We start from the raw sequence: 21,696 nt of genomic DNA, 5'->3' as shown, positions 1-21,696 counted from the left end.
TAATAATAATAATAATAATAATAATAATAATAATAATAATAATAATAATATTTATTTGTATCCCGACCCTCTGAGAACAATTGGGGCAGCTAACAAATTTAAAAATACAAAACATATAAAATCCCTGGTACCCTCCCCTCCTTAAAAAAGTATTAAATCCAATGCAATATTTAAAAAACAGAACAAAAAACAACAACAAACAAACAAACATACAAGTTAAAAACTGACCAGAAGGTCAACAACATCACACCAACAAACAATCAGTGGGAGCAGCAGTATCTTTCCCAGACGTTTTTCTAAGGCCGGGTTCTCTATATATTGCCAGCCAGTGTAATTTCTCTAAAACTGATGTTAGATGGTTTCTGTGTGGTGTTCCAGTCAGCAGTCTAGCTGATGCAATTTGTACAAATTGCATCTTCCAAATCATTTCAAGGGCAGCTTTATGTAGAGTGCATTGTTGTTGTAGTTGTGTGCCTTCAACTCAATTCTGATTTATGGCAACCCTAAGGTGAACCTATCTCAGGGTTTTCTTGGCAAAATTTGTTCAGAGGGCAAATCTTCAGAGGTAAGATTTGTTCAGGATTTCCCATTGCCTTCCTCTGAGGCTGGGAGAATGTGACTTGTCTTAGGTCAGCCAGTGAGTTTCTGTGGCCAAGCAAGGATTCGAACTCTGGTCTCCCAGTGTCCTAGTCCAACACTCAAACTATAACACAACACTGGCTCATTGCAGACGTCTAATTGGCAAGTTACCAGGGCATGGACTATTGTAGCTAAGTTATACCTATCCTGGAAAGGTTAGCTGGAGGAACAGTCAAAGCTAGTCTCAAGCACTCTGAATCACAGAAATAATAATAATAATAATAATAATAATAATAATAATAATAATAATAATAATAATTGTATCCTGCTTCTCTAAAAAGATCAAAACGGCTAACAAGAAAACATCCATAAAATACAATAAGTATACCAGAAATGTCTCATTGTCCATTGTATCCCAAACCCTCCCAACCTTCCCACCCACAATAAAATACAATTAAATTATTAACAACTGTTAAAACAATTAGTAAAAGCAGGGCAGAGGCTGTGGGTGGTTGCTAAATAATTAGTTAAATTAACGGGGTTGTTGGAATGTTAAGCTGGGAAGGCCTGCCAGAAAAGATATGTCTTGACTGCATTTTAAAGCTTTCAAGACTGGTGATATATCAGGTTTCCTCTGGCAGGCTATTCCATAACGTGGGAGCGGCTGAGGAAAAGGTTCTCTTAGTAACCACAACCAGCCTAGTTTTGGCTGGCTGCAGTAAGTTCTTATTAGAGGACCTCAGTGTGTGGGGCAGATTATATGGGAGAAGGTGATCTGGAGCGACAGATCCAGGAACATCCCCAAACTGTTCAAATCACCTGGACTTCATGGGACAAAAATGGATCTAGGAAAACTCCCAAGCTCAGGAAGGGTACAATCCCATTGAGGGCAGGTAGATTAGATTCAAGAACAACCAGTCCACACAGCCTCATCATATCAGGATTCAGCTTCAGTTACTGACTCTCATCCAGACTGTTATAACATCCAGACACTATTCCAGCATGTGCACAGCCTCAGCTGACTCTAATCACAAAAAGTAGTAGAACTGTGTATCATTAGCATACTAATGGCACATTGCCCCAAAACTCATTATAAACTCATCCAGTGTCTTCGTATAGATATGGAACAGCATGGGAGAAAAGTTGAGACACTGTGGCATGCCACAGAACAATGGCCATTATTTTTTTAGATTATTTTTTAAGCCAGTGAATTTATTTGCCGTGCTTGCAAATAAGTTAGGTGGCAAGCACTCAAGATACCAACATGTTCTGATAAAACAGCAAGGTCAAAAGTGTATGCAATTTTGAGAAGAGCTTTCTCATCGTTTTGTCTTTTTGCCTGGATATTCTGGGATCCAGCTGACATCACCTTTGTGGAACTTGGCCAAGAACTCCTCCAACATAAAACACTAGCCCATTTTATGTTCAGTCTTTTAAAGTGATGGTTGGTAAGGAATTGGGTAATATTAATCATACATATGGTGATTTCAACAAGGGTAATTAACAAAGTTTTAAGGGTATTTCCATATGGGTCTCAGCTATGTTCAAGTGAACATATCCCTGTTTGTCTCACATGCTTTCCTCAGTGATGAGGAAAGTGCTGAAGGATATATTTGCAGAGAAATTTCACTGATTTGATATGTTAGAGCACACTGGAAAGCAAAATATGAAACTAAAGTTATCATACAGAATTTTGGAAGACCATATGGTTTATTCCTCTGTCTTATTTACTGCCTCCAATTGTATCGTTATTATCTTGGCTAAAGTAAAACCAAACATAGGTTTGGTGCATGTGTAAGCTCATGAATACACACATACACAAGCTTCAGTGGGAAGTGGTATTTTGTAGGTTGTACGCCATTGGCAAGTTTTATATTTTTATTGATTTGATTATTTGTATGTAAAGCGCTAAACAACAACAACAACAACAATAATAATAATAGAGTTATAGTCCATTGCTCAAACGACTACACCACTCTGATTCTCATATTATTTTATGGGCTGTTAAAATACTACATGTGGCAATGGTCCTTGGTATGTACTATCTGAATCATGTGTCCACAACTATATTCTCTGAAGAAAATGAGTGCTTCAGGAGTCCTGAGGTGGTGTGTTAAAATAATCACTTGCCCCAAGGGGGCGGGGAGTGGGGAATGTGTGGATTTGAACTTTTATTTTTGCATTTTCTTCCCACATTAATAGGAGTTGATTGTAATAGAAACTTTAAAAGGACTGTGAAAACATTGATAACATTAGCTTTTTCAGACATTTTCAGATATCCAAATCCATCAAATAGGAACTAAATTCAAACAGTACACTGAGTGTACTGTGTGAATAAGAAACATGATATCAACCAACGAGTACTTGTGTGAGCTTTCATGTAGGCTGTGGGTAGAAGGGCCTTCAGAGGTTTCTGGACTGCAGCTTTCAACAGCCCCAGACAGGCTGCCCATGAGCAATGCTGGGAGTTGCAGTCCAGCCACATCTGGAAAGCCACATAGTTCCCACCTCTGATGTAAATAACCATTAGCACTGAATTCTTAAGTGCCTGCACTAGAAATAAAGTTAGGCTCCATCTAAAGCCATTTCAGAACTATATTCTGTCCCACATACCATAGTACAGTCATACACATACAGTTATTGATTATTTTGTCCCGTTTTTCTCCCCAGGTCAGTGTTATTGTACCATCTTAATTTCTTAAGCCATAAATCATCATGATTTATGGTGTTGGTGGAGAAGGGTTCCCCCCCACTAGATTTATTATTTAGAAGAGCCTATTGGGGAAAAACACCCACTGTATTACTCTTGATAATAAAGATCCTCAAACAGTCAAAAACTCACTAGCTGGAATAAATCAAAATAGACATTACCCTTTGACAAGTAAACATGCAGTGAATGTTTTCAAATAATGGAAACAACATTTCACAGATGAAAATTGAGACGTGTGGCTAAGCAACATCAGAGTGTGGTCTAAATGGTGGTATCAGGCAACAAGAGGGCAAAAGATGTTTGAATCATAGAGTTGAGAAAGACCTCAAGGGGCATCCAGTCCAATCCCCAGGCACGCATTGAGGCAGAACACACAAATCTACAATTTTAAGCAGAAAAACCCTGGAATTTATGTAGTGAGTTTAGGAAAGCCTGAAAAAAGAAGGGAAAAGACATTTACTCTCTGTGTGTGCATGCTTAACAATAAAGACAATATTAAATAGTTTACTGTTTGTTATGTGCATTCCCATAAATTACATCTTATCCTTATCCAGCGACTTTCTTGTAAAGATTTATTCAGATGAGATTTGCCATTACCTTCCTCTAAGGCTGAGAGAGTGCTGCTTGCCCAAGATCACCCAGTGGCTCAGTAGGGATTCAAAACTATCTCCCAGAGTCCTAATAGTCAAGCCACTACAACATGCTGGTTCCAATAGAATGTAATGCATTATTCCACAATCGAAATCCATTTTCAGAATTACTCAGAATTACAGCTTTCTCTCAGATCCACTATATCAATTTTGTGTTTATACAACTTCTCTACACAGTATAAAATATAGATCATAGCAAAGTCCAACATCCTCATAATGTAACACAAAAAGTTCACAGCCAAACCTATTCGACAGGATTGTTGTTATGAAGGTGGATGGGTAAGGATGGATGGAGTGACCAAAAATAATGTACAATACCTTTAGCTCCAAAAATAAATGGAATTAACTTGATTGAGAAAGATGTAGGCCCATATCCTACATCATCTACTTAGATGCACACGTGTAACCAATCCCAGCCTGACCACACATCCCCAACGTAATTTAACAGCCAGGAAATGCACCAAGCAAAGAAGGTTTGTTCAGTTGCCAACTGGGCTACAAGGAGGAAGATGTTTTCTGCCACCTCCCACCAGTGAGCAAGGCTGCAATGAGGAATGGTGACAGAGGTCCTGCTTCTGATTGTCACATCCTTACTCACTGGTGGAAGGGAACTGCCAATGTTATCCTGCTACATATCAATTATCACCAGAACAGACATCCATTCCTTGATGGATGTCAAGGTAGATTTGAAGACCATTTGCAGTTCTGAAAAGCAAAGAGGACTGGCAATACCCAAACAAAAGGGATGTAGAGAAGAGACAAAGTCTCGGGATTTGTATTCTTGCTATTTAGAGAGATAAATAACTACTGATAATAACTTGAAGAAAACAAAAATAATGACAGAGGATTTACATAAATTCAACCTAGATAATGAGGAAAACAAAATAACTAAATATTGCCCATAGCTTGGATCAAACATTGATCAAAACAGAGACTGCAGTCAAGTAATCAAAAGAATATTAGGAACAGGAAGCTATGAAAGAGCCATACAAAATCCTAAAGTGTAAAGATATACAGCTGAACACTAACATTAGGATCGTTCAAACCATTATATTCCCTATTGTCATGCATGGCTATGAGAGCTGGACAGTGAAAAAAGCAGATAGGAAGAAAATTAATTTGATGGAGAAGAATGCTGATACCATGGACGGCTAAAAATACAAACAAATGCGCCCTAGAACAGAACAAGCCAGAACTCTCCTTGGAAGCCAAAATGACTAAATTGAAGCTGTCACACTTCAGCCCCATAGTGAGAAGGCCTGACTCACTAAAAAAAGGCAATGATGCTGGGGAAGGTGGAAGGAAGTAGAAAGAGAGGAACCACATGCCAGATGGACAGAGTCAATAAGGGAGACCATGGGCCTGAGTCTGTAGGACCTGAGCAAGGAGGTAGAGGATGGGGGGCTTGGAGACATTCATCCACAGGGTTGCCATGAGTTGACTTGAAGGCAACTAACAACAACAATTTTTGCTGTTTGTCCAACACATTTTGGCCTAATGATATTTTATGGCTTTTTTCAGGAACTGTTAAAACATAAAAAAGAGAAAAAGGACTGTACACAAACAACCAATATTATGATGATACAATGTGCAATATCAGTTGTGTGTACATCAGTGATGGCACCTGCAAGCAGAGCACACCTAGCCTCCTCCCTTCAGAGAGCAGTGGTGCACCAATAAGTTTTGACAGCACCCAACAAAGGCCCCTGCTTCTGATCTGCTCACCAATGCTTCTTGGCAGGAGGGATTGAAACTTAATCCTTAAACCTCCTCCTTTCCAGCCCAGCACTGAAGACCTCCATACTTTGGTGAGGCTGGCTGGATTTTAAGGTGAATTTAGGGGGTCAGTTCAGGAGATGGAGTGTAGTTGTGACACTATGGCTACATATCTGCAGCAGGATCTTGCCCAGCATCTCCAAACACTGATACTTAGGAGCCCCAAGCTTAATTTACAGTAGATAATTGAAGATAATCTGCCCTTCTTCAGAAACTGGAATAACATAATGGAAGTAACTATTGCCAGCTAGAACTGGGATACCACAGTCAAGGGCTGATGATGGCAGGCTTGCTTGCATGCATGAAAGCACTCAGAAAGGCAATTCTAAAGTGTGTCATTTGTTATTATTCTGATGTATCAGTGCCTCTCATTGGGACAGATGAGAACAGCCTTCCCATTTTCTGAAACTTATTAAAACTGTCCACAGCTTTTAGAGATGGAAAGGCTGTCTTCAGCATCTCTTGAGAGCAGGAACTAACAAAAGATGTTTTTTCAGGCACTTCCCCCTCCCCCTCCCCTTTGGTCGCAGCTGGAAAACCGGAGGAAAGGAGTACGTTTTATGGTCTCTTGGCAACTCTCTCTCAAAAAAGAAAATGTGTGAATTCAGAGACAGGCTGACACAGAGGAAGCTGGAACAAAGAAGAACCTTGTACGCATGCTGCATACTATGTATATTATTTTTAGATCCAAGTAGTATTGCCAGTTTGGTAAATAAATGTAGCTGGATGGTGCCTTACTTTTAACAATCTCTAGTCTATCACCTTTGAGTGCAAAAGTCTCATGAAATAATTTTGTTGTTGTTATGTGAATAGTTTTCAGTGTTTATTGTTTAGTATGTATCAGATCAGACACCTTCACTTGCCTTTTAATATTCAACTTTTCTTTTAGTTGATCATTTAAGCTACAATTACAGATAAGCTTGTATTTTTAGGATTGTAAGATGTGGTGCTAGAGAAGAGTTCTGTGGATACTGTGGGCTATTAAAAAGACAACTATGGTAAATCAAACCTGAACCCTCCCTAGAAGCCAAGATTACTAAACTGAGGCTGTCTTACTTTGGCCCATCATAAGAAGACATGACTTTCTAGAAAAGATAATAATGCCTAACCAGGTAGAAGGCAGTAGGGAAAAAGGAAATAGACTTGATGAAGTAAGCCATGGCCTTGAATCTGCAAGACCTGAGCAGGTTGGTTGCTGATAAGGGGAATTGGAGATTTCTCATTCATAGGGTCACCATAAGTTGATGTTGACTTGACAGCAGTTAACAATAAATATAGTCTTATACTAATAGAGAGAAAAAAATAGCAAATGTTGAATATGTGCTATTTGGGGAACTAGGTCAGCACAAGACTTCACCTAGTGAAATCCAAATTAGATGTGTAGTCAGTTTGGCTGCTTGCACAACTGGAACCACAGATTTCAGGGGTTCACTAGAAGATGTTACTCTGTCATGATACTAGACTAGGTGGAGCATACAGGCCACATCTGGCTCCTCAGTATCCCAGGGAAACCCCTGCCCACCTCAGCCCCCCAAACTCCCAACGTTCCGCACAGATAGCCAAATGCAGCACCTAGTGGGCACAGTGGTCCATTTCACTGTATGCCATGCCCATTGGGTGGTTTTAAATTCATGGGCCTTGCATTCCCAACAATAATGATTTTTAAGTTTGTGGGGAGGAAAGATCTTAAATGGCATAAACAGACAGCAGGGGCAGAAAAGCAGCAAAAAGTGGGTGCACTGGTGAGCAAAAGAACAACAGTCCAGAGTATTAGCGGGTAAAGAAGGATGACAGGCGTGTTTCCCTCCAAATTCCAGGGCACAATGTGGACCCTAGTCCTCTAGAAGTTGCCACTGCTGCATTGGAGGAATACAGCATTTAGATGTTCATAAAAACAAAAACTGAGTGTTTGTGGGGGAGTTCCCTTAAACTTAGTGCATTGATGCTTCAATTCTATGCAAACATATCTGGAAGTAAGTGCACTGGGACTTATGCTGTACATAGGTATCCATGCAGAAGACTGCTCTCTGGGAAATTGAGACATTTCAGTGCTCAGTTGCAAGGTTGTATCAGCAAAACCCCCAAACAGCCGACTATTGTTTCATATCCTCCAACTGTTCCAGTTTGGCAGGGCTGTTCCTGGTTAATCCCCTACTGTCCTACTTTCTTAGCTGCTTTCAACTGGTGCTGGTTTCCCTCCCTCCTCCCACCACCAACAGAAGAAGTGGACTGGTATTCACAAAAGCTCATGCTAAAATAGAAATCAGTCTTAAAAGTACTGCTAGATTTATTTATTTATTCCTCCACCCCCTTTTTCTCCCCCTGCAACAGACTAACACAGCTACTTCTTTGGAAATTAAAACTTCAGCTGAGCCTTGAGAAATCTAGTTTAGGAATCCAAACTAAAGAAGTGGGTAAAGTGACCAAAGGAATTCAAAAATAACCAATATGTTCTAGGAGTGAATGATTTTCAGTTTCTCATTGTATGCAATGCTAGAAGATTGAGGAGAGAAATAAATTTTCATTTTCAGGGACAGAATTCTTATTTGAGAGGCGATGTCCTCATTTTGCCCCTCCCTAGAGCTACACCCCTATGGGTGATGATGTTGTTGGGTCTTTTTTTTAAAAGGTGCATATTGAAATTCACAGATTTATTCATAAGAAGGACAATTTTTAATAAATTGAAATAGGAAAAAGCAAAACTGCCCAGTTTGTCCATAGAAGGAAAATACTTCGAGTGCTTCATTCTTAAAAGAATGTTTGAATCCTTATGTATTGAACAATGTTCTGGTACTGAATTAGGGTTGCCCAGTAGTGTCCTTACGGCTGTCGTCACCCAATATGATAACTCATAGTGGCAAAAAACAAATCAAAAACAAACCATTGACCTCATCTCATACCACACCATACAGAATCCTTACTAATATTTTTTTGGTAGTAATTTACTCATAAAATATAATTTCCGTATATCACTGAATGTGACTTTCACTGAATGTGACATAAAACAACTAGCAAAATTAAAACTATACCTTTCAGTTACAATGTCATATGAACAGCATACATGTATTTACATGTACATAGTTTCATGTGATTAAAGTGAAAATTTGGTTAAGATCTTATGTTTTTAAATGAAATTTTAAAAGAATAAACATTTTTAACAATTAAAACATTTAAAATTTTATAATTAATATTTCATTTTTTTAAAACCTGGGGCCTCTACTTTCTCCTCTCACTGAGCTTTGCCTCACTCACATAGTCTCTTCAATACAATACAATACAATTTATTGAGTAGCCCAAGAGCCGTTTCAAAATACTAGTAACATAATAAAAAGCAGTATCACACAGCTATATATAAAATGTAAATACAGTGCACTAGGTGCAATAAACCTCCATACAATATAAATACATATGCATAACCTATGCGTGCACCAGAACCAGAACATGCACTACTTGTCTACAGCTTATATATATCTAAAAGATATACAATATGTGCTAAAGGATATACTAGTAAACAGATAAAATAAAATAGTTAACAATTAAACAGTAGTATGTAAGATAGTTACCATAGGGAATAAAACAGAATTAAAATTGGAATTGAAATGGGAGGCAGAAGTAACATAAAATATCCGTCGACATACATCAAATCTGTTCATCCCCCTTACAATTAACACCAATCATTCCAACATATCTAGATCTCAACAGCGATGCTTTATGAAGGAACCGAGCTGTAGCAATAGAGATTTTTGAATCTTGTCCACTCATAAAGTATGTCTCTTCAAGATCTTAAAGACACTCAGGCGAACTCTACAGTTTGTGTCTGCCAAAAGGCAGATGTTTGGGAACCAGTGGTGTCACCACCACCACCCCCTTTTAGGTGTCACCTAGTGGGGTCCACAACCTGTAATGACACTCCTGGTGATGCCATCTCTTTTGTTCTCGCAAGCTATTTATTGTTTGTAGCTGCGTAACAAGCAGGCTCAACATAATCATTTCTACACTGAGAATAGCTGTACCTATTGAATTTCACCAGTGCAGATTGGAGAAGATTTCATTCAATTCATTTTCTGTTGAGACCAACATTTGCAAAGTGCTTCATATTGTGGCTGGCACCATTTTGCAGCTGATCGTGCAAGGGGTGCTAATGTTGTGTTTATGTATTGTACAATGGTGTAGTTACTCCCCAGCAGCTATATGAAATGGAGGGGCCTGGTAATCTAACATAACTGCTTGTGCCATAGTTATACTGGTGTGATGGCATTTATAATCCAGATTAGGATACTACCCTTATGGAACCTTCTAGAAGGTTCAGTCACTCATGTAATGCATTTATGCAAACACATGTCACCAACAGGGTTTGATCTTGATGTGAATGCTCCACAGTGCTGTGAAAGAAGTCCTGCTTACAACTCTTACTAAGATGGACAGGTTGCTGGATAATGCAAATTTCCTGGTACCACCTTTGCCACATTATACCACATCTGCCATATCAACTGTGGATGCATTAGAACCATGACATTTTTTCACTTGTAGGGCCTTTGCCCACAAAAAGTAACAAAATGAGAAATATTATTAGTTGTCAAGGTATGTACCATAGGACGCTTTGGTTTTTCTATTAATAATTTAAAAAAAAAAGATTGTTGAATGGTCTACAGGACCACCATGCTTCTTGATTAAATGAGACACCTTGCCACCGTGCCAAGTTCTGTCAGATGCCAAGTGAGCTTAATGGTATTTTCCTTGTCCTAATGGAACCCAAAATGTTCATATTACATTGCACTCCTAAGACAAATGCAATATTGTAGGTAGCAATCACTAACCACAAATCACTGGGATGGTGACATTTACCTAAGGGGAGAAATGGAGATGGGAGATTTTGCTGTTACACATGAATAAAGAGGAGCCCATTAATGACAGTGACGATGATGAAAAGTGAGCTGCAAGGAGCCATTCACCAGAAAATTTAAGGTCAGGTAAAGAAAACCTAATAGTCTCTTTTAAACTGCTGTCATGGCAGCATTTCACACACTTTGTTCCTGCTCATACAGAACAGGGTAGGGGGATGAGCAGAAAGAGACTTCATAAATTGTTCCAATTTTTCTTTTAAAAGAAATAAATAATGGTAAATTCATGCAAGGGAAAACGGACTGTTTCTGATGAATGATAATTAGAACTTGTCTCTGTTATATTCAATAATAGGCTAATAATTGAAAACTCCCATAACAACCAGTTTTAACACCTATTGTTCTTGGGTTCATTGGATGTATCCTGTTGTTGGGGTTACTTTGATGGATGAGGAGTGAAAGATGATGGCTTATAATAAAATTAAAAAATGTTATGATAAGTTAACATGTGAAATTAAGGTTAAAAAAAGGAATAATGAAAATAAATTATTTTGAAGCAATATGGAAGATATCTGTACAAAAGGTTCTAGTAAAAGAGGACGGTTTACCTCCACAGGAAGAATTACCATTTTTGAGGGTAGAATAACATGAAGATACAGTTGGTCCTCCCCATAGGCAAGGCTTCCCTTCCGCAGTTTTGAGCTTATGAGGAGTTGGAAATTTACCCCAAAAAAAAAAAAAAAAAAATGCTGAAAATATAGGGATAGCATAAGAAATCTATCAAAACAGAGGGTATTATGTGCCAGATGTTTGTTTGTCTTTTAATGAGAAGGAACTATGTGTGATCTTTATAATGCAACTTTGCTGATAGTTTCACATAGAAATACCATTCTTCCACTTTATCCTATAGACATGTAGTATTCCTCTTTGTTTTCTGTGTTCTTGAAAAAGACACTGCACATGATGAAATGAGGATGGGGAGGGATACGGAAAATCTAAATGCTACTGTGTAACATTGCAACATTCTTATAATGATTATTATGCTTGGAAAATATTCAGAGCGAGATGTCAAAGCAACTAAGGTGTCAGCCTTGCTGACAACCTGGTTCCCATCTCTCCCTCCACTTTAGCCAAGCAGTATTTATGTTTGATGCACTCATACTGAATTGTCTTATTGATGTTGCCATATAGAATAGTTAAAAGTGTACAGAGGGATAAATCATCCATGCCTGAGAGAGAAAGAGATGAGGATGGGTGGTAATGTGAAAAGGGACAGAAGCTCTTTTTATCGTTTATGAACTAAAAGGGAGAGGAACAGCTGGGAAAAAGACAGAAAGGTGGGTGAATTAATTGTTTAACAGCTAATCTTCTCATGAATAATTAGGAATAATTGGGCTGGGCTTTGAAAAATGCATTCCTAGTTAGATAGTACCTCTCTTGCTAAATTACTAGTTAGAATTTTCACCTCATTTTCAAAATAATTACTTGAAAGCAATTTACGAAAATTACTAGGTGACCTTTGAAAACTCAGCAAAAGATATTTTGAAATACGTTTGGAAAGACAAGCAGTCCTGAGAACCCTCGTGAAGAACTTGAAAGGGGGTGGCAATCATTCTTGTATTATGACACCTTAGAAGCAAACTTACTTTTTGTGGCCTACATCTTTACTAGCCCCTATTCATGAATCTGGTGAAGCCTGTTGTTACCTATGGAAGTGCTGTTGACCCTCAAAATCAATTGAGCTGTGAGTGCAAAGCTGTAGGACTCCTAGTTTATTTGAATTACTCAGGTCTGTAACAGTTTATGTTCACTAATGCAACATTGTCTACTATATGTTTGTCTTATTACATTCATATGCTGCCTTTGTCCTAATGAGCTCAGGATGACATAGATGGCTCTACACTTTACTGTCACAAAAAACTGTGTGCAGTAAAACAGGCAGAGAGAGAAAGAGCCCATTGAGTTTCATGCTCAGTGAGGATTTTCCAACTCCCACTTCAGTACTCTAACAATTACACCATGCTGTTATTTAATCTAGCACAGGGACAGGGAAGCAGTTTGGAGTAGAGAGGTTGATTTCCCCACCCTTACCTTGACCCTCATTCTCAATAATATCAGGGAACACGGCCACATCCTGTGATAACTCTGGCTCAATAGCTGAAGGCTGGTTAGGCTTTCTGCAGCTGGTGAGGGTTCCCACTCCACACCCCTCTTGCCTTTTCCTTTTGAGGAAAACAAGGAAGGAGCAAAACCAGACACATGCAGATGGCACTCTGCTCCTTCACTCACTTTCCGAGCACAGAAGGAACAGAGAAAGAGCAAATCAAGTGCACTCAGGCAGTGTTTCAGGAGCTGGCTGAGTCCTGGGAGAATAGCGATTAAGTAATACACATGAAAGCATTTGAAGTATGAACCCCTATGCTCCTATGCTAATCTTCTGCTTTTGACTTAGAGACCTGCCTCTACTTTGTCAAAAGCAAGGATTTTCCTTAACATGTTTTGAAGCGTGCTCTCCAATTCTCATCAGTTTTGTCCTTCAATGTCCCCATGAATATCCCAATATGACACCGTAATACCATCTTGAACACTGCAGATATTGTCTGATTTTGGAAGCTAAGTAGGATTGGACTGATTAGTATTTGGAATAGGTACCTGAAATTGCCACAAAGCAATTCCAGAGATCTCCAGGTAGGGTTAGAATCCTACTTGAAACCCTAGAAATCAATGTTGACAATACTGGTCTAGATGAATGAACTGTCTGACTCAGCACCCTACATTTCCATTGCCTTATCCAGAATCTATCTACCCAGTATATCTTCCTGGGTGTTTGTTGGCATACTGTGTTGGGTGGCTTGCATTTTCATCGCAGACACTAGATTTTAGATGAAGGTAAGTAAGTATCATCTGGCATGGAGACAATATGTTCAGCAGTTTGTGTAAAAAAAACCAACATTTCGCTGAAAGTGAAAGAAACACTCAGCTGTATTTTATATTAGTAAAGACAAATGGATTTATACTGATGTTTCTGGCACTTTCCTCCTCCTTTTCCCCTGGGTGAATTTCGTTTGGAGCTCTCACTGTTTATAAAGAATGTTGGCCATGTTTCTGGATCAGCCAATGAGCTCTGTAACTACCTCAGGTATGTAGCTAAGGAGTGTCTGCTGGCCTGAACCCACTGCAGTTCACATTTACTGGGCCACAGTGGAGATCTGTTCATACATACAATGTAAACAAACAAACATAAAAGCACCATTTGATAAAAAATGAACAACAAAGATATTAATTGAACAATAAGCAATTTGGAAAAGGAACATTAAAAAAAAATAAAACAATTGAAAAACAAAAAATGAAGTAAAAAACCCACAATCATGTATAATTATGACATACAAGCAGTAAAATCCAGACTCCAAAACAGCCTTCCCTCATCTGATTCTCTTCAGACATTTTGGATAAGAACTCTCAGTGTTCCTGATCATAGACAATGCTGTTTGAGGTTGTTGGTAGTTGCAGTCAAAAATTTTGCTGGGATCTAAATTGGGGAAAGTTGCTTTAAAGGCATGGATAAGTGCAAGTAATCCTCTGGCCCTCAGTTTCATTGAAGTTCTCTCTACTTGGACAATTCAGAGATCTTCCTTCACCCTCCACAGTTTGTTTTCATCTGTCTGGGTTTTCCTGTGGGTTTGGTAGCTTTCTATGCTTGTTCCTTTCACCACAGAAACAGCAGATGCAGGGCGACAGGTAAGTAAATGTCAGCTTACATGGGAGGAATAAATTCAGCAGGTTATGTGCGAAACAGAGTTCACCAGGGAGACAAACACTTTATTTTACCTCTAATTGGTTATGACAGATAAAATTACCCTGATGTTTGTGGCATTTTTAAAGAAACCATGAGATGTAAAGGTAAATCAAAACCTTTTGGAAGCCCTATCTCCACAACCTCTATCTTGTGATCTGTAAGTCATTTGCTGGCAGCATCAGCTTCAACAACAATTTGAATATTGAACTTGAGTGGTCCCACACTTATCAGTTTGACAGTGAAGAGAACCTGGCTGGACAGAAATAAAAGTGTGGCATCTTGATACCAAGGGTATCTCAAGTTATGCAGAAGTATTCCAGTTGTAGATTGAAATAATTTGTTTTAATGACCCAGCAAGGTCCCATGCTCTTTATTTCTCAACACCATGGATTACTGAAGATGTCCATGGGAAGAACAAGAAGTAGAGAATCGGAAATGAAATTAGACTCCTGTAGCCCTGATCACTTGACAGTATCCTGGACATATGCATTGGGCAGGGGGAAATGTATGTCATATGACATACATGGGAATGTGTATGGCCTCTGTAGCCCACTTTGGGCCTTTGCTGTTGTTGTTGTTGTTATGTGCCTTCAAGTTGTTTTCAGCTTATGGCGACCCTGATATGCTTATCCCACGGCTTTCTGGCAAATTTCTTCAGGGAGATTGCCATTGTCATCCTCTGATGCTGAGAGTGTGTGACCCAGGGTCACCTAGCGGGTTTCATGATCTTCCTCATAAGTAAAAAGGCAGCCTAAAGTGGCCAGTTGCATCCCCAGTAGCCTGCAGGGGGTGCAATTGTCCAATTAAATACTATTTTGGAGGAAGAAGGAGGTCTGTGTTAAGCCAGATAGAACTTTTTCCCCAAAAAACTAGAAGTGGCCTAATTATTTTCTGTTTTGAAAAATGGAGACTGCCAAGTTCAGCTTGTTTGCAAAAATAAGAGCCACTGAATCTCTGGTGGCAACCTACCCCTGCCATCCCATTAGGGTTCCCCTGCATTGTGAGGTATATGTTGTTTGCACTCTAGTCTAGACCTTGTCCAACTGCAGTCTGCTAATCTGTAACCTGATCCTTTTACCACTATATAGCATTAATAGATTGATGTAATTCTTCATCACCTTCATTCCTGTAGGAAGCAATAAGCAATTTTAGCCATTTTCTTCCCTTTGCAAGAACATCTTCAAAAACTGCACTGTATATGAAGATTATACAAAGACTTATTTCTGCACAAAATTGTTGCATTTTTGGCATGGGAAGCAACATTTATTATTATTATTTTTTACAAGAAACAGAATTATCTACACAGGAATATTACTTTCTACACAGAAAATACTATTTGTTAGCTTTTTTTTTTTTAACCTGTTGCTGGAGGCTTATTCTGTGCAGAATTTACATATGTTCTCTCTCTTCTTCTTTTTTGGGGGCAGGGAGGAACATTTTCTGCACATAAAATAATATTTTTGAATGCTTTCTTTTCTTTGTAAAAAAAACCCCCTCAACAACACATATTTGAAATTTGCATATAATAATTCTCAAACTGCCCAATGCAGGATTCCCCCTGGTAGAGTTTCCTGATGCTCATGAATCATATTTTCCAACCATTTTCCAAATATTTTTGAATATTCTTTCCATCCCTAAGCATTGATGATTTCAGGAGTGTGGAAATCAAATACATGCAATTTCCCTCCCCATCCTTCCTCTCCCCCCCCCCCATGAACCACAGACAGTGCTAAAAGTGGAGCCCTGACTGACCAGGAACAGTTCTTTGAGGGCTTGGGATACACTGGGATCTTTTACTGGATGGGTCCACTTGTCCATATTCAATTTCTGACCATTTTTTCTGCACTGATGTTTTAGTCAAGGCTGAGCTGAAAGTTCAGTTTGGCAAGAGCAAAAAGGTATCACATGGGGTATCATTCCTTTTTAAAGATTTTCCTGGCATGACTTCAAAAGGAAGTGAAAGTGTTCATGAGGATGGAGACAAAATGGAGAAAAAGGCAGAAGGATGCTGTTAGCAACAGGAATATGTTTCCACTTTCATCTGGCTGAGGTCTCATCTGAGTGAGCCAAGGAGCAGGTGTGCTTCATCCTTCTCAGCCTGGGTTCATAAGGATGCAATCGCCTTCTTACATCTGATTGGTTGTGCAGTATTGTGACATCCTTATACTCCCTGTGTGATACCTTGATTGGTTGAGATCAAAAGAGATATGAAGTCTTTCAAACTGTGTTGAAGCAGCAATTTTTAAGTCTCTTTCACACTTCATTTTGTTAGCAATTATTATTGCCATTACAACATCCTATGGCATTTTGGGATTTGCAGTTTAGGAAGGGGCATTTTGAATTTTCACCCAGACTACAAATTCTAATATTCTATAGCAACCATGGTGGTTAAAATGAAAGTGCCATAACTCTATAGTGTAGAAGAGACCTTAGAGTAAATAATAGTGGTAAACTGCATGGGTTAAAATGGTAAAAATAAGCGTATGGGAGGAGAGCAGCAAATAGTAAATACTGTATATTGACTACTAGTTTGGCCAGGAGGATATGGGTGGGAAAAGAGTGTATGATTTATACTGCTCACAAATGCAGTTAGACATGTTGAAGAAACTTTTTTTAATCTTGAATAAGGCTCCATTCCATTCTTTAAACAAGTGACATCTTTCACAACCTTAATGTCAAACAGAATGATTTTGGGATCTCAGCTTCTCTCTGAAGGCTTACTAAAGTGCCAGAAATGAGGAGTAAGTGGCAACCATTAAAGTCTTGTCTTTTTTTCTCCGAACAGTAATCTTTTAAATAAAATGAAAGCAAGTGTGAACATGTTACAAGCCTCTCATCTCATGAAGACCCAAAATAGATAGACTTTTAAGGCATAAACCATCTCTTATGTATTTTCATAGATAATTTATTTGGGAGGGCATCTCTCACTTTCACTCACTCACTCTGACATACATACATAAAAGGCAGCAATGTCTCACTGAGGTATTCATTATAGCATGACTATCTAAGAAAGAACAGATTTCAAGGCTAGAAGATTTTCTTTAATGTAACAGGTCCTGGAAATTTCACAGACGTGGTCCACAGTGGCCCTGCATTCACTACTCCACCCGCATTGGTGAGAATCCAAAGATAAATGAATGGCAAGTCAATCCACTGAGCCATTTAGACTCCTCATCTCTCTGTTTCATAAAAGGCTAGTGGATGGCCATTTAATGCATTGTGGTCAAAACTGTATCACTACAAAAGAGGAACGCCCTCCTCGAAAAGACATAGATTTACATAAGATGTATTTATCCCCCCCCCCCGATCTAATCTTAGAAATAAATAAAAATACAGAGCTTTTCACCATAGCGGAAAAAGAAATGTGCCCAGGTGAACAGTGTACGTACTTACTTTGCTGTTCAGGTGTTTAATGTTGAAAGACCCCTGTTCTCCCATCTTATACCTGAAGGCCTTAAACTGAATGTGGGTTGAGCTGCCATTAAAACAGAAGAGGCTTTGAAACAGAGGACTACTGTAAAGTAGGACACATGGCCAGCTTCCTGAAGGTCAGTAACATTCTACAGGGGCATTCTATGCTACAGTCTCTGAAGTAAATACTGGCAGCCACTCCCCATGGACTTAAAAGCACTTAAGTTGCATAGTTAATACTGGGAAAGAGTACAACTCACAGGATTCTTCACCATTGGCTATGCTGCCTAGGGCCACTGGGAGTTCCAGTTGAACAGCATCTAGAGGATAACACTTTTCCCACCTCTGTTTTTGATCCTTGCCAAGAAGTACAAACAAGGTCAAATGTCTGTAACATTTAAAAGAAAATGGGTGTAGAAAAGATAGGAGGAGATTTGAATTCAGTGACATTATTTAGCAAGCCAGGCTTTTCTACAAGCAAGTAGAGACTATCTCCAGAAAAGTGGAGACGCTGCATAGCTTCTTCCAAATTGCCTCATAATTTCTTCCAAATTGCCTCATAATGGTGCACTATGCTTCATGAATACCATGCAAATTGTACTGCCTAACAACATTCAGCCTGTCTGAACACAGCTTCTTCTACTTCTTTTTAGTACATCTTTCTGAAAGAAGTGCTTGGCTAAGTTTGCTCAGAATTGCCAAAATGTGCTCTTGCTAAGGCAGTAATCAGGTCCTGCAGACTGCCATTTATGAGTGTCTTGCCATAATTTGCATTCAGGAGAGGAGCCTTGTTCAAAATGATTGCTAATGTCGGCCCTATTTTTTACACATATGAGTTCTGCCTTGCTTGTCATCCTTAAGCCTCATTCCCACTTACTATTTAACCTGGTTAGCAATTTGCTTTCACATTGGATCGATGAATCGATTCCACACGAGTGTCATTCCCACTATGAAACAGGATCTTTTTGATCTTCATTGTTTTCGGAGGGTTTTCAGACACGATTTTCGTTCCCACTGGAATGTGTACCGCTCATTCCATTCAATTCCATTCTATTTTTTTAAAATGGCAGTCAAGCTAATTGTATCACCGTGTTATTGGTGAAGTGGCTAGGCATCATTCTGGCAACAAAATTTCGGCGGCATAAGAGGACTCTTTGTAGTCCCCCTCAAAAAACACTTTCTCTGTTTCCAATCACTTTTTAGCCTCGGGGTCTGCTGGCAAGGGTAATTATAGGAAAGCTTTTGCTCGATCAGGAGCTTGTGGAGAGATCTTAAAACTGGTGTTATATGGTCAGGCCTAGGTGTACCGGTGACCAATCTGGCTGCCACATTTTGTACCAATTGAAGTTTCTGAACTTGATACAAAGGTAACCCCATGTAGAGCGTGTTACAGAAATCAAGACGAGAGATTACCAGTGCAAGTACCATTGCTTCAAAGTCCTTTTGGTCCAGGTAGGGGCACAGTTGGCCTATCAACCAAAGTTGGTACCAGGTGCTTCTGGCCATCGCATCTACTTGAGATGATAATTGTAGAGATTTTGAGGTGTAACAAATGAGGGAACACACACAGATTTTTTTTCAAGACAACACTCTTGCCCTGAGATTCCTCTCCCATGTCCTGAGGACTATAGAAGAAGAGTAGAGTCCCCAAGGTCAGGCCCTAAGATCTTAGAACCTCATCGTTCACCCATGTATCCTCCTTCATCTGGAAAGTCCTGGTCCAGGCAAAGCCCCAACAGGTGAATAGGAAAAGATCACTACTCCTTGTGCCCTTCCCAATTAGAAAGGCCAAAGGAAGAAGGAATTTGCCATGAATCTTCATTTTCACTGCCAGGAGATGACTGGTCAGAGGTCACAGCATGGATCCCTCTCCCTGGATCATCCTGGGAGGAGGGAATGCCTGATAGAGGGAACTCCCTCAGGCTGAAATAACATGAACCATTTTAGCATGCCCTCCAACTGTCCCTATCATTCCATTTTTTTCAACTGTTTTTAAAATGTCCCAGTTCCCCTCTCTTCTTCCCTCCTCTTCCCTTCTTACTCCTTAGCTTATTTCAACTGCTTCCATCAATTCAAAGTGCAAAAGAATTTGTACTCAGTTAAGTCAGCAGGGAGGAGAGGAGGGGAGGGGAACAGAATCTTGCCCTTTCCAATAGACTTAGGCAAAAGCAAACTTCTGTAGCATCTTCTGGCTTGTCTGTTGTTCCTCACTAATAACTGTTGACTACACTCTGGTCCAATCTGCACTACAAAAATAATCTAATTTGACACTGCTTTAACTGTCCTGGCTCAGTGCTAGGGAATTCTGGGAACTGTGGTTTTGTAAGACATTTAGCCTTCTCTGTCAGAGAGCTTTGGTGCCACAATAAACTACAATTCCCGAAATTCCATAGCACTGAGCCAGTGCAGTTAAAGCGGTCTCAAGACAGGTTATTTCTGCAGTATGGATTGGACCCCTGATGTTGTTTCATCATGCCTATTCTGTTTTCCACCTGTAAACTATTGAGGGGTATTTGATTGGAAGCTGTGCTTCACGGATTTAGTCAAATATGCTTGTCCCTAACTTTCTGTTGCACTCAAGCAATTTCAAAAGATGTCAGTGACCAGATGTCATGGGAACCAAATGCTTTAGGGGATGTAAACTCTCTGAGTTAATGGTTTGGCCCACTGGAACAGGAAACCTTAAGGAATGGGCTGTACTGGATTTTGAAAAGGAAGGGGTGGAGGAAAAAAAGTGCAGTTGCCAGGGATAAGGAGTAGGCCCTTTTTGCCTTCATTAAAGGCTTTAATACTTTCAATCAAATATTGCGATGCAATTGAACAGGACAGGCTGATGAGTCCTGCACTGGCACCCGATTGGAGTTTTGGAAACACTACATATGTTTAATATATAATTTGTGGCATGTTTGTTAAATACATATTGGGGCTTAAATTTTGATTGTTGTTTCAATACTCAATTATAGTTGGTCTAAAAGAACCCATAAAGTGATGCACAGGCAAGGGGAAAGTGTAACCTCTGTGTGGTCATTTTGCAACATCTAATGTCTCCCAGTAGATCCTCAAAGTTCTTCCCCACTGTCATTTTTTCCTGGCTTATTTTTTCTCTCTCAAAAAACATATACAACCACACACACACACACACACACACACACACCACATATACACACATACAGTGGAAGAAACCAATCCAATGAAAAACAGCCAGTTTGTGCCAACCCCAAAGTGGATGAGCTTTTACATTAAATCTGGTCATGCTTGGAGCGGCATCACTGTTTGCAAGATAAGGAGGATCAAAGGGAAAATTCCTCCTGCCCCATTGTAAGTTGCTCATCTCTACTTTAGGGAATCCTCTGCTGATAACACTACAGCACTCTATTTTAAGAATATCAGACAACTAAAGGAAAATTACTGGCCATTTTCTCAAGAGGTTGACAATGTGTGATATGCAAATGAATGTATCCAAAAAAAATATCAAAGAAAGGGTTCAGACCAGCTCTAGTATACGGCACTCTAAGACAAGAAGGAGAAACTACTGTTGGACATGATTAGGAAAGCACACTTGCTTCATCTGGAGTAATAATATCATATTTTTCTTCAATGAGAATGCAAATTCCTACCTTTTATGATGACTCTACCTACATGACATCTGCATGTGAAGAGGCAACATTGGATGTGTACTTTACCCAAAAAAACTGTGACGTTTCAGTTAGAACTTGCTATTCACCAACCCAGCTTAAGCATTACATGCCACTTTGACTCATCAAGGATATTTGCCTCTTTCCTCTCATCCTATCAACCTGTACTTTCTAAATTACATGTTTAAGCTGAGATTAATCTATTTTAATGCTAATTTCCACCATTCTTGTGACACTCCTTTGACTTTTTGAAACAAGAAAATAAAAACAAGATAATAATGCCCTGAGGCAGGTTTTC

At 39.3% G+C, this 21,696-nt stretch overlaps 1 protein-coding gene across 5 annotated transcripts in view; it reads left to right on the top strand.

Moving 5' to 3' along the window:
• GLRA2 (glycine receptor alpha 2) overlaps positions 1-21,696 on the top strand; it is a 168,938-nt gene that overhangs the window by 98,780 nt on the left and 48,462 nt on the right. The gene's annotated exons all lie outside the window — the stretch shown is intronic.

Source organism: Sceloporus undulatus, chromosome 3 (genome assembly GCF_019175285.1).
Source record: "Sceloporus undulatus isolate JIND9_A2432 ecotype Alabama chromosome 3, SceUnd_v1.1, whole genome shotgun sequence".
Lineage (NCBI taxonomy): Eukaryota > Metazoa > Chordata > Lepidosauria > Squamata > Phrynosomatidae > Sceloporus > Sceloporus undulatus.
This window is presented reverse-complemented; position numbering and strand designations above follow the sequence as displayed.